This window comes from Mesocricetus auratus, unplaced genomic scaffold, assembly GCF_017639785.1.
Source record: "Mesocricetus auratus isolate SY011 unplaced genomic scaffold, BCM_Maur_2.0 Super-Scaffold_15014, whole genome shotgun sequence".
Classification (NCBI taxonomy): Eukaryota; Metazoa; Chordata; class Mammalia; order Rodentia; family Cricetidae; genus Mesocricetus; species Mesocricetus auratus.
The window spans coordinates 82,395,417-82,413,025 of NW_024429186.1; the positions used below are offsets into that span (position 1 = coordinate 82,395,417).

The 17,609-nt window shown below is 43.4% G+C and overlaps 1 long non-coding RNA gene across 1 annotated transcript; it reads right to left on the bottom strand.

Moving 5' to 3' along the window:
• Positions 1 to 633: 633 nt before the first annotated feature.
• On the bottom strand, positions 634 to 16,056 carry LOC121139405. The gene is made up of 2 exons (XR_005876368.1): positions 13,887 to 16,056; positions 634 to 891 (listed from the first exon to the last, which is right to left on the bottom strand). It is a non-coding gene; the product is annotated as an uncharacterized LOC121139405 (long non-coding RNA).
• Positions 16,057 to 17,609: the final 1,553 nt, after the last annotated feature.

The following is a 17,609-nucleotide window of genomic DNA, read 5'->3' on the forward strand; positions in this document are numbered from 1 at the left end:
CCAAAGTGAATGTGATCTCTGAGGCAGGGAGGCATGGGAAAAATAGAAACAAGAGGTATGTGCATAATAATTTATGTCAGTCCTGCTGCTAGAAATATTCCTCCTGTAATTCTTTTGCTTGTGCCTGGAATTAGTCTGCCTGTCTCTCTAAATATGATAATGAAGTAATTAACAGTGATGATGCTTCCATTGAAGAGTATTAGAGAAAACTTACAAATCATGTATCTGGTTCAGAGAAAATACTTAAGACAGAAATTACTCTGGGGCTGCCTTACACAGGGGAACTTGTCAAGTGTTTACCAGATGAATTTTAAGTCATTCGACTTCTTCTATAGAGGGTTAAGAAGGTGGTTGTGCAGTGTAAGGCCCTCAGGGGTTCTAAAAATGAGTGTTGATAGAGTGCCATTGCACCGCTGGTAGAATCCGAAGATTCCAGCCCTGGTCACAACGAGATGCCCATGTCAGTGTCATCAGCCTGCCATTTGCTGTAACAAAGCAGGAGACCTCTGCTCCTGTACGATTAAGCTGCCGCTTGATGCTCCAAGTCTGGTAAGTATTCATGCAGAATTCATAGCCATGGTTTCAGATTCCAAGCATGGATATTTTTTTGTGGAATTTGAACCAACACAATTATACTGTTGATTGACTCAATTTATTGAAAAGGAGACAATCTGCCAACCCCCTCAGCAAAGCTGTGATAAGAGGATCTGGAGAAGTGAAGTGTGTCCCTCAAGCCATTTTCTGCCAGCTTATGAAGGATTGCCTCTTCACAGCCTTTGTCCTCACAGAATTAAACCTCTCCAAGCGGAAGCAGCACTTAAGCTGAAAATGCTCACTATTTGTGCTGCGTTTGATGTTTCAGTGAAGGAGTTGTTCCAAGCCATCAAGACACTGGAAGAAAAATTAAGTTAAATGATCAAAACATTTGGGGCACACAAATAAATATGCATGTTGATTAGGAGCTTGTTGTGATGCACAGGGTTAATGGAACTAGAGATAATGTAGGAAAAAATGGAAGTGTTAGGAAAGCTATTAGGGGACTGGAGAGATGGGTCTGTGTGTAAGAGCATTTGCTGCTCCTTCAAAGATTTGACTTTCCATTTCCAGCAGATAAGAACTGTCTGTAACTCAAGTTCGAGAGGAGCTGACATTCCCCTCTGATCTCTGTGGGCATGTCATGCACCTGGTGCCCATACATACATGCAGTCAAAACACTCATGTAAAATAATAATCTTTTTTACAAGAGAAAACTTATGTCCTTGGCATGACAGGTTTTAAAGAACAGAGGGGCATGTTTGAAAAGGAACCAGTAATATAGAGATTAATTGGAGGCAATGTGTGAGCTGTAACTACTGTACAAACACAACTATTTTGGGGACGATTAGGCGGCTTTTCCAATACAGAGCTTAAATCGTGGGTCATAACTGAATATAGGGGTTAGGATTTCGGGTGAGTGACACCAGATCTCTTTGGTTTGGGTTTTATTTTATTTTAGTTGTTCATTTTGCATACCAACCGCAGTTCCCCTTCCCACCCCCCCCTTCCTGTTCCCTTCCCCACCTCCCCCCACCGCAACCCTCATCCACTCCTCAGAAAGGGTAAGTCCTCCCATGGGGAGTCAACAAAACCTGGCATACAGGCTGAAGCAAGACCAAGCTCCTCCCCCCTACATCAAGGTTGAGCAAGGCATCCCACCATAAGGAATGGGCTCCAAAAAGCCAGCTCATGAACCAGGGACCGATCCTGGTCCCAATGCCAGGGGCCCCACAAACAGACCAAACCATACAACTGTCCTCCACATGCAGAGAGAGCCTAGTTCTGTCCCCTGCAGGATCCCCAGCTCTCAGTCGGGAGTCCTGAGCTCCCACTACCTCAGGTCAGCTGGCTCTGTGGTTTCCCCATCATAATCTTGGCCCCTCTTGCTCATTCAATCCCTCCTCCCTCTCTTCAGCTGGACTCCCAGAGCTCAGCCCAGTGCTTGGCTGTGGATCTCTGCATCGGCCTCCATCAATTCCTGGATGAAGGTTCTATGATGTCACCAATATGATTATAGAAGATGATCAGTTCAGGCACCCTCTCTGCTATTGCTAAGAGTCTTAGCTAGGTTCATTCTTATGGGTTCCCGGGAGTTTCCCTGGCACCAGGTTTCTCCCTAACCCCATAATGGCTCCCTCTATCAAGATATCTCTTTTGTTGCCCCCCCCAACTTGACCATACCGTTCCCTCATGTTTTCATTCCCCATCCCCTCTCCTTCCCCAGTTTACCCAGGAGATCTTTTCTGTTTCCCCTTCCTAGGGTGATCCATGTGTCCCTCTGAGAATCCTCCTTGTTACCCGGCTTCTCTGGGGCTATGGATTGTAGCCTGGTTATCCGTTGTTTTACATCTGATATCCACTTATGAGTGAATACATACCATGTTTGTCTTTCTGGGCCTGGGCTACCTCATTCGGGGTAATTTTTTTTCTAGTTCCATCAATTTGCCTGAAAATTTCATGGTGTTATTGTTTTTGTTTTTTTTACCACTAAGTATCTATTTTTTTTACTTTTAAAATATATCTTGCTTTATATAAACAGATGTTTTTACCTGCCTGCATGTCTGTTGGGCTCCCTGGAACTAGGGTTATGGATGGTTGTCAGCCATCCTGTGGGTGCTGGGAATTGAATCTGGGTCCTCTGCTGGAACAAATGCTTAGCCTCTGAGTACTATCAATTATTTTTTAGTTGATCTTTTTGTTTTGTTTTGTTTTGTTGTTTTTTGAGGGATCATTTATTAGGGTGCTTTGCATGCTTTTTTATAATTCCTCAGATTAACTGCTAACATTTGATTTTTGATATGGAAAATTTTCAATGACTCCAATCCATATACAGAACTTCATAGGAATTGATAGGTGGTTCCGTTTATTCAGTAAACCCTGCTATGTGCTGTGTTGGACATAGAACTTTCATTGCACCACATTTTAGAAGCCAACATTCAAATCAAACAAGGATGTTGGGTTCTTTTTATTAATTTTTATTTAAATTAAAAATAATCTTATATTACATACCAATCCCAGTTCCCTCTCCGTCCCGTTCTCCTATTCCCCCCAACAACCCTCCATCCCACCCCCTATCCACTCCCGAGGGAGAGTGAGGCCTCCAATGGGGGATCATCAAAGTCTGTCACATCGTTTGGGTCAGGACCTAGGTCCTCCCCTGTGTATCTAGGCTGAGAGAGTATCCTTCCATAGGGAATAGGCTCCCAAAGCCCATTTGTGCACTATGGATAAATACTGGTTCCACTGCCAGAGATGCCAAAGACTGTCCTAGAACTTTCTCTGTAGACCAGGCTGGCCTTGAACTCACAGAGATCTGCCTGCCTCTGCCTCCCAAGTGCTGAGATTAAAGGTGTGTGTCACCACTGGCCTAGGTTTTTTTTGGTTGGTTGGTTGTTTTGGTTTTTTTTGTTGTTGTTTTGAGACAGAGTCTCATATATAGCAGCAAATGGTCTGGAGCTCATTATGTAGGCTGGCCCCCGGCCTGCAGCAATCTCCTGCCTCTGCCTTCCAAACGCTGAGGTCACCGGCCTGAGCCAGCATGCCCAGCCTTGAGTTTGTCTGTTAGGAAAATTATAACCTACCCTGAAATGACAAAATTCTAGCCCACGGCAGTAACTAACCAGCAGATCGGTGTGTAGTAGTCACACTATATACAGTGCTATACACAGTGTTGTGAAGAATACAAAAGTTTGTGTTTTTTAATTAAAATTTTTTAAATTTCTAGAACTAATTTCAAACTCACTTCAAATGGACAAAATAACATCAACAACAAAAAGCTTCATGTGCCTCTCATCCAGCTTCAACAGTGACCAAATTGGGGCCAATATTTCTCTTTTAAAAGACAGCATAAATTCAAGTTTCTGTCAGAAAACAATGAGTCATTGTTCGAATTTTAAGGTTTTATAATAACATGTGTTCTTCCAATATACTAAGCAGTATCTTTAAAAGCCATAAAAGTAACATCATCATCCAATATTTTATGGCTGAACAAAGTAAGGTTTAGGAATGTCAAAGCATCTTTCCATTTGCCTTCTCAAGAAGTAGAAAATCTGCAAAAACAGAAAACAGGAGTACTTGCAATGGTTTTGAAGGACATGAATGGTGGATTTGAAGGACTGTGAGTCTAATGTAACACACAGGAAAAAGACCTGATAGACAAATAAGACAATCCATAATAACAAGATTTCTCATGCTCTGTGATGCTTCCAAATTCAAAAGAAAGTCATCTCAAGAGCCCTTGAAGGAAGACTGCCAGAAACATCAAAAGCCCAGTTTCATTTGTATTTATACGGCTTGTGGTATACATTATGACTAACAGAGGGCAGCAATGTAGCAGCAACAGTAGAGTCTGAGCAACCCTGGCTCTGCCCAGTGACACCCAGCCTTCCTCACTGATGGCCAAATGTGTCAGCAGGCCTCTGACCGCCAAAGGTGAGGTTGGAAGCACCAAGGACGCAGGTGTCTCTAGGACACTGTTTCTCAGAGTATCTCCTTCCACCTTCGGTTTACTGTGGTTTGGAAGCTCTGTTAAAATGGTGGGTTTTGATGTCTCCGTGTGAATAAAGAATGTAAAATGCTCAGAAATATTGATTACATGTTAAAATAACAATATTTTTATTTAACTGGCGTCTCTCTCTCTCTCTCTCTCTCTCTCTCTCTCTCACACACACACACACACACACATACACACCTTGATGTGAAGCCTACATTGATTGCCTTGAATTCATCCAATGCTTATTAACAGCTATGAACCACACACAAGTCCCATGTTCCTTTTTTATTTTAAAAAAACTGTGGCTATTAGAACAATATCCATTTATATATGTGGCTTTTATCTGTCAGCACATTTGTGGCTATCACTTTATCTCTTTCAGTCATCTCTTCCCTGAAGACTACAGGTGGGGCTTGTTACTCAAGCTCGGCCACAGTTACTAGTTCACAGACTTACAACACACTTTTGTTCCTTTAGATGCCCAAGGAGACACAGAGGAGAGTCATTGCACTGTCTTGCTCCAAGCACATCCCTGGGGTAGACCGAATAGAGAGGGATTTACAGCAAATCAGAACGGAGAAGTGGCATCAAGATGATACTGATTCACGTGTGAAGCCATGCTTGCACGTGGGTCAACCTTTGCTCTGTGCAGTTGTAACATTGTTGCTTTGCATAAGAAATTTTGAGTGGGATCTCTGTCAGCCAAGCAACAAAAAGACCCTTAACTAACACACTTTGGCATTAGTGAAAAATAGCAAACAAATAATTAAAAACAAAGGTGAAGGGGCTGGGGATCTGTCTTGCCATGCAAGGTTGAGGACCTGAGTTCAGATCTCCAGCATTGTGCAAACACACCTCACTGTAGCAGCACACCTCTGGGATCCCAGTGTTGTCAAGACAGAGGCAGTTTACCTCCTGGAGAACCAAGAAAAATCAATGAATTCTAGGTTCAGTAAGAGGTTCCATCCCCCCAAAACAAGGTGGAGGACAACAGAAGAAGACATCCAATGCCACCCTCTGGCTTCCATGTACCCACGCATGCGTGTATGTGACCTACGCACACACATGAACGCGTGTACACACATGAAAGGGCAGAAGTAGCCAGGCGTTGGTGGCACACGCCTTTAATCCCAGCACTCAAGAGGCAGAGGCAGGCAGATCTCTGTGAGTTTGAGGCCAGCCTGGTCTGCAGAGCGAGTTCCAGGACAGCCAGGATTGACTGTCCTGGAACAGTCAGAAAGCTTGTCTCGAGGAAACAAAAGGAAAGCTTAGTAGTAAGGGTCCATTAACATATTTGGTGATAAGAAATTATTCTCTGTCTAGTTTCCCTGGCTTGGGATCAGCAGGAAGTATTTATCTCTCGCACTCAAGAGGATTAATTTTCGGAGTTTCACTTATCTTAAAAGAAGGAGTTCTTGAAGTAACAAAGTAGCAAAGTGCTTAGCGCTTGAACTATGTTAGCAGAAGCACAGGAGAAACTGACACAATGAGAACACACAAGAAACGGTTAGTGCTTTCCTGGAGGTAGGGAGCAAAACAGAAACCGAGAATGGCTCTCAGCTTCCTAACTCGGGACCCTTGGACCACAGGGAAGAATCTAGAAGCTGACACACAGTGGGGACAGGTGGGTGAGGACACTCCCAAAGCTTTTCTTGTCATTTTTTTCTACCCACAACATGACTTCAAGAAGCTCTGGTCTCTGGAGCTCACCAGTCAAGAACTGGACAACTGGACACCTGTCTTGACCTCACCTGCTGTGGATACTCTTCAAGTTCTCCCAGAATGCTTAGCAACTGCTCCACTTAGATCAGCCCTAAGAACAACAGCAGCACATTTGTGTTGCTGGTTTTTCTTTCCAGCCTGCTCCCACACCCCCTTTAGCCCCCAAAAAGCTCACAAAGACTTATATAATTATTAAACAGTTGACCAATGGCTAGGCTTCTTGTTGACTACTTCTCTTTTAATTACTAACCCACAACTATTAATTTATGTATTTTCACATGATCTTGGCTTACCAGAGAATGCCCAGACCTGTTACTCCTTTGGCAGCTACATGGCATCTCCTCAAGGCACCTCTCTGCCTACCTTTCCCGGAATTCTCCTCATCTTTTAGTCCTGCCTATCTTCCTGCCTCTATTGGCCAATCAGTGTTTTATTCATCAACCAATAAGAGAAACCTATACACAGAAGGATATCTCCCATCACATGTGGATGCCCAATATGTATCCAGCAGGGACGGAGAAGCCAGTGTGGTGCACCCCTGGGTGAATAGAAGCATAAACTCACCACAGATCCTCCTCCACCATGTAGTGGCTATTGCACTCATCCTCTTCCTCCCAATTCCTGCCGATTGTCAGTTGTCTCAAGTTCTCAGTCTTTGCCTGTAAGACTGTTACCTGTAACCTCCGGCCCAGCAGTGAGGATGGTTTCCCTCGCCTAGCAGTGAGAATGGCTTCCTTTGTCTCTGATGTGCCTTAAAGCACTGCTGGCATTTCCCACAACGGTTCTCCAGGCCAGCCAGTTTCTTGTATTTTCTTCCTCAAAACCTGCCCTCTTTCTCAGACTATCACAGCTTCCAGACATTAAGCACTGGTTCCCTGAGCTGCCTCCTACCTTCCATTCCTTAGTTTCTCCCTCTAAGTGTCAGTCTGGTTTAGTAGGCTTGTCTAATCCTGGTTTTACTGGTTAGTTGGCGTTTTTCAATTTGACACAAGCTGAGAAAGGGTCTCCATCGGATTGACCTGCAGGAAAGTCTGTGGGCATTTTCTTCAGAAATGAATGATATAAGAGGACCCAGCCTACAATGGGCAGTGCCATCCCTGGTGGATGGTCCTGGGGTGTGTGCCATCCCTGGTGGATGGTCCTGGGATGTGTAAGAGCTGGCTGAGCAAGCCATGGGGAGTGAGCTAGTAGGTTGCATCCGCCATGGTCTTTCCTTCAGCTCCTGACTCCGTGTTCCTGCCTTGAGTTCCTGCCCTGATGTCCTCAGTGATGCACATGACCTGGAAGCTGTCGGATAAAATAGCTCCTTTGATCTCCCAAGTCTTTGTCATGGTGTTTATCACAGCAATAGAAATCACACTAGGACACTGGTCTTCTTTGCCTGAGCCAGAGACCTTAGGTATGAAGAGAGATTCCAGCTCACTAACAAATCACAAAAGCAGATGAGATATTCTCTATGCACCATATAAGATTATCAGAAATTCAAAAGATACAGAACCTTGGAAAACGTAACATTGCTCCATTTCCATACACCACTGGTGTAATCAAATCTGTCTGACTGACTTTTCTAAAGAACAGTTTGACATCAGTGTCTTTACCACCATGTAAATCACCCAGAAATTAGGTGTTTCCTCATTTATACTAGCAAGATATTTTCTCTGCTATAAAAATTATAAAGATACAATGTCATACTGATATTGGAAGGCAGACTAAGTGTCTACAAAGTATCATAAATATATAGTATTGTGCAAACATTAATAGGAGGAATAGATATGAACTTACGTGTATGGAAAGATTTCTATCATGTTGCTAAGTAAAAAGAAACATCAAGGCATAGAACATCATCATACAGTGACTCCACTGGCATGAAATTATATTCATGTGTGTTTATGCAAACATTTATCCATTGAAGGAGATATAAAAGGTATTTACCAAAATGTTCTTTACGAATGTGATCTGTGAAAAATTTAGACACAATGTTGTAAACAGTGTTAGAAAAACAGAGGAGCAGATATGCAAAAGCATATCTTAGGTATATAAGACTAAACCGCTGAAATAAAATAGAGCCAGAAGGATTAAACCTTTGAGATTGCTATGGAGGAAAAAATACCATAATCATTATTGAAAGGCAAATGAAAACCAGGAAAAATATGTACTAAGACACAAAAGAGAGGCTTACTGTTACTATTCAAAGGGTACTTGGAAAAGAATTAATGAAAAATAAACCAAAATTGATGGACACAGACAACAAAAAAGACAATTCACAAAGAACAGGCAATAAATGGTCAGAAATACATGAACTCCTATCAAATCATTAACCCATGAAACACACTACAGTTTGAAGTGGATAGGTACACCAAGAGTCCTGTAATCCCTAAGATAAACCCGCTGCTTTTTAAATATATGTATTTCCCCACCTTACAGACAAGAAAATTGAAGTCCAGGCAGTCACCTTACTCGCTGTCACACAGCTAGTAAGAGATGGAACTTTACTTTGTGAGACATGGTCTCTCTATGTAGCCTGACTGGCTTAGGACTTGCTATGTAGGCCACACCAGCTTCAAACTCACAGAGATCCACCTGCTTAAGCCTCCCAAGAATGATTACAGGCACGTGCCACCATACCCAGTGTAAGGATTCAGACATTATACTGGTCTGCCCCCTGTCACCTGGCAGCATGCACTCAGGCAGTGCCCTGGTCAGCCCGGAGTCCTATGAGTGCTCCATCACTGCATAGTCTGCACGCAGTGGCAAAGGACCTTTAAGAGAAAAACCCCACCCACTTCTGCCCTCCTTACCTGCTGTTCCTCTGAAGGGGCAGACAGGACTTTCCCTGTCTCTGCCTTCCTCTCTCTTTCTCTCTCTCTCTTTCTCTTCCCCTTCCTCCTCCCTCCCCTTTCTAATAAAACTTCTCACTAAGCTCTGTCTGCCTGGTGTGTTTGTCCCTGCTGCGGTTTCCCTCACAAAAATACAACACAAAAATACAATAGCACCCAGCTCTTCTGTGTTTTCTTGATCGTGTCTTCCAAATTACTTCCTATAATTGTCTCACAGATTTGTTTTCATTCTCTTACTTTATTGCATTAGAAAGCTTCTGCTTGCTCTCGGAAAGCAAGGCTTTTATGTGCTGTACCCCCAGGGCACAGAATGGTGTGTGGTATAGCATACTGGATAAGTGTTTACTGAATAAATAACTGAGCTGACTAGGGGCTCAGAAGGCAAGGACTCATGTGGTGCACGCCTGTGCTCTGAGTTCAATCCCTGGAAGCCATATAAAGGCACTAGGAGAGAGGCACCACCACAAGATTGTTCTGATCACACAATAAAAACCGAGATAGCAATGATGGAATTAAGTATCACTCATTTTTAGTTTTCCAGGATTTTCCCCTTCTTTTTTTACAATAATTTTTTATTTAACTTTTTACAAATGTTACTCCCAGCTCCCACTCCCTCCCCTCCTCCCCCACCCCCCAATACCCCCAACCTCCCACTCCATCCCCCCTCCACTCCCCAGGGAGGGTAAGGCCTTCCATGGGAGATTTTTAAAATCTGCTGTATCATCCCCAGCAGGGCCTAGGCCCTACCCCGTGTGTCCAGGCTGAGAGAGCATCCCTCCATGTGGAATAGGCTCCCAGAGACCATTTGTGTGCCAGGGATAAATAATGATATACTACCCAAACTCCCAAAGATTGTCGAGGCCTCTCTGACACCCAGGTTCAGGGGGGTCTGGATCAGTCCCATTCTGGTCTCTCTGTCATCAGTCTGGGGTCCATGTGCTCCCCCTTGTTTAGGTCAGCTGCCTCTGTGGGTTTCACCAGCCGGGTCATAATGGCCACTCTATTATGGTATCTCTCATCCTGCTCTTCTCTATTCTTTCCCTGACTCAACCTTCCTGCTCCCCCATGGCCTCCTCTCCCCTCCTCTTCTCCCCCTCTCCTTCTCCCATCCTCTCCCCCCCCCCCCCCCCCCCGTGCTCCCAATCCCCTCAGGAGATCTCATCCCTTCTCCGGGTTACCATGCACATCTCTTTTAGGGTCCTCTGGCAGTAGGATTGTAGGCTGGCAATCCCCTGATCCATGCCTAAAATCATATATAAGTAAGTAGATACCATGTTTGTCTTTTTGTGACTGGGTTACCTCACTCAGGATGGTTTCTTTTAATGCCATCTATTTGCCTGCAGATTTCAAGATTCCATTGTTTTTTTTTCCGCTGAGTAGTACTCCATTGTGTAGATGTACCACATTTTCTCTATCCATTCTTCAGTTGAGGGGCATCTAGGTTTCGTCCAGGTTCTGACTATTACAAATAATGCTACTATGACCATTGTTGAGCAGATGTCCTTATTGTATGAATGCACATCTTTTGGGTATATGCGTGTAAGAGTGGAATTGCTGGATCTTGTGGTAGACTGATTTCCATTTTTCTGAGGAATCTCCATACTGATTTCCAACATGGCTGTACAAGTCGGCACTCCCACCAGCAGTGAAGAAGTGTTCCCCTTCCTCCACATCCTTTCCAGCATAAACTGTCATTAGTGTTTTTTATTTTAGCCATCCTGACAGGAGCGAGATTGTATCTCAGAGTTGTTTTGATTTTCATTTCCCTGATGGCTAATTTTCCCCTTCTTTAGGTTAGTGATTCACCTTAGTCTTTACTGTTCCATTTCAATCTCTCTTTCCCTCATTCCTTCCTCTTTTGTTTCCAAGAAAAACAAATCAAATCAGATACATTTTAAACTGTTCTGAATGGAAAGCAGGAAGAGATTCTGATAATATCAGGATGAGTTATCTCTCTTCTTTGTTTGCCTTTTATTTAACTGAAGCAAACACACGAGCCAGAAGAAGGTCAGAGATTGTAAGTTACATAAGGCCAAGCATAATGTGGCTCAGTATTTATTCAAGGGTTCATATGTTCTTAAAATAGGATCAATAAACATTCATCACCAAAGGATTTTCGTTATTCTCCCATTACACACACCTAAACACACAAACTTATGAGAAAACACAGCAGTATTTAAAAGAGGTGTGTGTGAGTCCTGGATTTTTTTTTCTTCTGAATCAATCTTGACTGAAGAACATTTTTTAAATTAGACATATAAGAGTTTTTCCCAGGGAGAAGCCAAACGTGGGGTGGCTCAAGCTACAGAGAACCAACTGACAGCCCTGGGGTCAGCCCTCGTCCACACAGTTGCTGTGCTAAACATCTTCTCTTTTTGAACTATGTTTTCAACAGGAGCTAAGCAAATCTTGTCCCATTGAGAGGTGCTGCCCTTGGGAATCCGGCCCTGGCCAGTTCCCACAAGGCTGTTTTCTTACAGTCAGCCCTCCCTTCCCTTCATGCCATCACTTGCTTTGTCCCTCAAAATCTGCAAATTTGATATAGCTGCAGTTGTTGTGTCAAATTCTGAACCCCCAACTCACCAAGAGACCCAATCAATACAAAAGCAAAGAGTCTTTAATTCTAACAAGTTAACTGTATTAACTCGGTCCCTCTGTTCATCTGACACAGTGGGTGGAGCCAAGAGGACCTGGAGGGACCGAGGGGTGGGGCATATATTGGGGCAGAGCAAGGAGAGTGTCTGGGGTCCACAACAGTCTCAGAATTGGTACATTTCTAGGCTTGGACCACCTGTCCTGTGTTGGTTGGTCAACTGGTTGCTATGGCCTATAAGGCTCCCAGGGCAGTTGCTATGCTCTGTAAGTCACTGCTGACATAAAGCACATCAAGAATCTGCCAGATAACTTCTGATTGGTTCCTTGCTATATGGAGGGCATCCGGCTTCCTAGTGACTGGGGCAGGCCCAGCAAGGTCAGAAGGTCAGAAGATGTGCTGAGTCAGAGGTCTACATCCTGCTGGGTCTTTTCTGCAGCCTGTCATGGCTGCCAAAGCAGGGGCTGGGTGAGGGTCTAGTCCCTTCACAGTAAGCCAAAAAAAAAAAAAAAAACCAAAAACCAAAAAACAAAAAACTGTTCCTTTATTCCATCATTAAAGTCTTGATCTTCTTCTGTAATGCAGTACCAAGCACAGCTGAGAGTATACGGTGAAAATTTAAATAAAAAATTTTGAGATTATGGATATTCAAATAAATGAAAAACTATCATAGAACAAGGACAAGGAAATTAAAATTATAGGCAAACAATTTAAATAATTGTTATATTTAACCTAAATAAATAAGTGAGCATACTTATAAAGAAAAACCATGTGTTTATTGAATTTGTTAAGTAAATCCTGCTCACACTTCACAAGGTAAGAAAAATTAATGCAATTTGGGGCATAAATGATAAGTTAAAAATACATTCATGGGTGGCGCTCGCCTTTAATCCCAGCACTCAGGAGGCAGAGGCAGGCGGATCTCTGTGAGTTTGAGGCCAGCCTGGTCTACAGAGTGAGTTCCAGGACAGCCTCCAAAACAATACAGAGAAACCCTGCCTCAAAAAACAAAAAGCAAACAACAACAACAACAACAAAAAACATTGATGGGTATCTAGTAAACTCCTGGACACTGCTTCCCAAGGCTTAGTCTCCAGAATGGAACTGTGTGTGTATATGGAAACTGAGACACGGGGCCTGGTAAGAAAGGCTCTTTGGAGGGAAGAGTGGGCCCAGCTCCCTCCTCTTCCTCTCTGTTGAGACACAGTCATGAGGCGAATGGTTTCACTTTGCTGCAAACCATAAAATGCTGTCCCACCCTCAGTAGCTAAGGCCTGAAAACATGATCTGCTGCCCCTACCAATAGTTTCCCAATCGTGGACAGGAACTTCCAAGTCTGTGAGCCAGAACAGACTTTTTAGACCCTGATTAACTCTGGTGTTTAGCACAGTAAAGGTAGCTAGTGCATCCATGACAAAACCTTTGATGTCTTTGTCACACATCTTTGCTAAATATAGTTGTAAAAAGTAGTACTTCCTGTGTCTTTGCTGGCTCCAGAGAGACACAGATATCCTCAGTACTGTGGTAGTCTTTGTGATCATAGAAAAGGTTTCAGAGCAAATCCTAGTACAAAAGTGTAAACCAATGCAAGAGAACTTTCAGTTATCCCTGTCCCTTGTGTCCCACACGTTGAACTGTGACTGCCTGAAGATGTATGGGTAATGTACTTTTTGTAGAAGGGGTTCTGGTGGGGACTGGACCTTGAACTGGCCGTAGTGGCCATGGGAGTCTTAGAAGCCACTCTGTGTATTTACTGCCACAGTGGGTCTCATGTTCTAATTGCTTTGCCTTTTGAAAGTGAGACAGGTAGGAAACACCCAGCCTTCCCAGGATGTCGGGCTGAGGATGGAGCAGAGTTGGTGATGTTAATGATAGGTTTATTGTAGATTGTTAAAGACAGAATTACTGTAAATAGTCTGTAATGTCTATTCTTCCTTCAAATAAACTAAGTTGTGGGTGGGCTGGACAGATCTGACTCTGGCTGACGTCTGTTGGACCCTTCCCTTACACTCAGCTGCTTTGATAGTGATGCTGGCAGCTTGTCTAGGTGACAAGCTGGACTCTCATGTGACAACCAGGCTTTGAACAGCTCTTGGGAGCCTTGAGAAAACTACCTTCCAGCTACAGGAGCACTGTGACCTTGGCTGCAGGGGTCATGCCTCCTGCTTCAGGGGATCTCGAAGTCATGACCACTCTAGATGCTTACCTTCATTGCCTTGAGAAGACCTCACTGCTAGCCAGACAAGCCTTGGTGAACTTGCTCACCCTGAAGCGTCTCCCATTCGGGTGGGAGTATCAGGTGACTCAGTGGGATGCTTGGACTATAACAGCAATCTAGACTGAATGGAGAGAAGGAGGGAGCAGTGAGCATAGGACCTATGTCTCCTGGTTGCTAGGAACACTCTCTTTGTACAGGTCTTGCCTTTCCTAGGCACTGTTAAGTACTAGCTTACAAGTACCCTAGAAGACACCTACTGATCTGATGGCTCCCAAGAAATGTTAGTGGTTCTACTTCTGTAGTTAAAGAGACTACACCCCCAACTCCCACAACTAGATAGCCAACATGTTCAAGATACTGTTTACTTCTTTGCAAAAATAAAGCAGGATGAAAGCCCTTGCATGGTAGAAAGGAAATGCCCCCTTTTGAGGAAGGATTTTACTCTGTAACCTAGGCTGGTCCTAGACTTGTGATATTACTGCATAGCCCAGGCTGACCTTGAACTTGTGAGCCTCTGGACTGCTAGGATTACAGTAAGCACCATGGTTGCCTTGCCTTATAGGACATTATAATAGATGTCCTCCCATGACTTTTGTTGTGTTCAGAGTACGGTGGTTGTGGTTTTGTTTGTCACCTGCTTGTTGTGATTTAAAAAAATACAATTGATTTTTAGATTAGATTATTATTCCTCATAGATTGTAAAAGCTTTCAAGATTCAGAAAGAGTCATTCTTGCCAAACTGACAATTAAGGAGGGCACTCAGCATTTTGCCTAAAATCACTAACTATGGAAGGAGATTTTTTTTTCAGCTGCAGTTTCTCACATGGATCATACGAGGGGAGCTAGGCCTGTGGTGTCAGAACAGCCACAAGCACACCGGGCAGACTTGGCCAGTAACGTCCCGTGACGTTAACACTGGTTTTCTAGTAATTGCAGCCATTGGCCAATCTTTCCTGTTCATGCATAATGCTACAAAGACCAGAAAGCCATCTTTCAAAACATGTTCTGTAACTTTTCCCTTTCCCCAGTAAAACCCCAGCCTCTCCTACCCCTCCTGTGTATATGTCCCAGATTACAATAGAACTCTGTTTAATCCCAAATATAAATTATATTAATTGAGTCCCCTCTAGATTTTCTTGGATGTTGACAGAGTATAGACCTTTATCATTATGAAGCAAGGCTAATTTACTCAGGCACTGTTCCCTCATGAGTAATTAAAATGACAATCAATGGATTACCCATTAAGGGAATACCTTTCAGTTTCCAAAGTACTTTCACATACATTACCCCACTATAACCCAGTACCAAACAAACACATTAGCACTATCTACATTTTGTAAATGAAGGGATGCATTCAAAGTAAACAGTACACTGTGGATTCAGGGCTCCTCCAGGTCTGCTCCTATTTGCCCAGTCACTTGAAAATGATAATTTTCTACTTCAACTTTGGATTAACATGCCATCAAATATATACTACTAGAGTAAATGTTAATTATTGGAGTGTTGCCTAGTCCTTTAGAGCCCTGTGAGCAATTATTCTTTTCTTGCTGTCTATTGAACATCCTGTACACAGAATTAATCTGTTGTGGCTAGATGCCAAGCTGTTCTATTAGAGGAAATAGAAATCATTTGAGGCTATTTCCCCCATCTAGTGGGCACTGATGTGTTTATGTTTTTTTCTTTATTGGAGGATGTGTTCCAGGATCCAGGGATCCTGATCCCAGACAATGGCTAGATCCTGTGTGCTTTGTTATAGACCTGTTAGAATTGGAGCATTAAGGACAGAGACCTGACAGATAATTTTTTGTCTTAATGGTATAAAATAAAAGAGACAGCCAAACTCCTTGCTTGCTAGTTTAAATTACTTGACAGAATGTTTGGATTACTCAGTTACACCCAAGAGGAAAGCGGTCTCTTTATTCCCTCTTCACTAGGGGATCTCGACTTGTTTACACATTGGAACAACAAACGCTACTGAAAATCGTGACTTGATACACACAGCACCTGGACATAGGTAGTTTTGAAACTCTGACATAACTAGTTCAAATAACCAAGGTGCGACATTTGGCATCTGACTTCTGGGTATATCAGGAGGAAGCTTTTCCCTTAAGCAAACACAGACAGACAGACACACAGATACACAGACACACACCACACACACACATAGACACACAGACAGACAGACAGACAGACAGACACATACACACAGAGGCACACATACAGTCACATACAGATACATACACACACATGCAGGCACACACACATATAGGCACACAGACACACACATACAGGCACGCACAGACACATACACACACATACACAGGCACACACACACAGACACACACACATATACAGGCACACACACATGCAGGCACACACACATATAGGCACACAGACACACACACACAGACACACACATACAGGCACGCACAGACACATACACACACATACACAGGCACACACACACAGTCACACACATTAACAGGCACACACAGATACATACACACACATGCAGGCACACACACAGACACAGAGGGGGGCTCTCAATAAACACTAGCACTGCCTGACTCCTTTAAGATGGGAAAACAGCCAGACCCAGGTGATAATTTTATTTTTTTTTTCTGGTTTATTGTTCTGTGGTCGTTTGTTTGTTCATTTGTTTGCTTGTTTTGAAACAGGGTTTCACTGAGTAACCCACATGGATTTGGGACTTGAGGCAATCCCCCTGCTCCATCTCTCAGCTGCTGGGATTATGTATAAACCACAATGCTCATGTCTTATATTCTGTGACAAAGTATTCAGTTCACTCGGATTTAAAGCAGATGGTTCTATTTCAATTAAGAACGATTTCTGCATTTCAAAATGTGCCAAATAACATAGCCTGAAGCTGCTTGCTTTCAGGTGCCTGAATAAAAATGAGCTGAAATCTTTTTTTTTTTTTTTTTTTTTTTTTTTTTGGTTTTTACGAGACAGGGTTTCTCTGTATTGTTTTGGAGGCTGTCAGTCCAGCCCGGCCTCGAACTCACAGAGATCCGCCTGCCTCTGCCTCCCGAGTGCTGGGATTAAAGGCGTGCACCACCACCTCCCGGCACGAGCTGAAATCTTAATCAGCTTGTAGAAACAGCTCTCTGTGCCCCATTCCTGTAGGTGACTGCAGAGCGCCACACCGGTGCTCTTTGGATTTTTACACTAACACGGCTACAAGGGTAACACTGGGTTTTAACAAACCCTCTGATTTTAAGGAAAATAAAACAAGCTTCTATTTCACTCAGGGGACGATATCAGCTATGTCGTCCACTGAATTTAATCAGCGAGTGTTTAGTAACCGAGTTTCTAGACAAACAGGTACCAGTCATCGATAGGTCAGATAGCTATCTATGTTTCTAAGATTCACAGACGTAGTAAAGACAGCTGACAAGAACAATCACAACACGGCGATCTGGGCATAATTAAAGGATGCATGGAGGAATACCCAACGCTAACTTGGACCAGGTTGCTGGAGAAAGAGGCCTGACACAGAAGGGTTTGACTTCCTTGTGCTGGAGTCCATGTTTAAACTTTAGAAGGAAAACTCTGGAAGAGCAGGTGGAGGATCCAGTTAGCAAACACACACTGGCCAACGCTCACCGTGGCCCTACCATTGTTCTTTGTGCTCACACGATAAATCACTTCATCTTTGGAACGATTCTCTAGGCAGGAGGTCTTATCAGC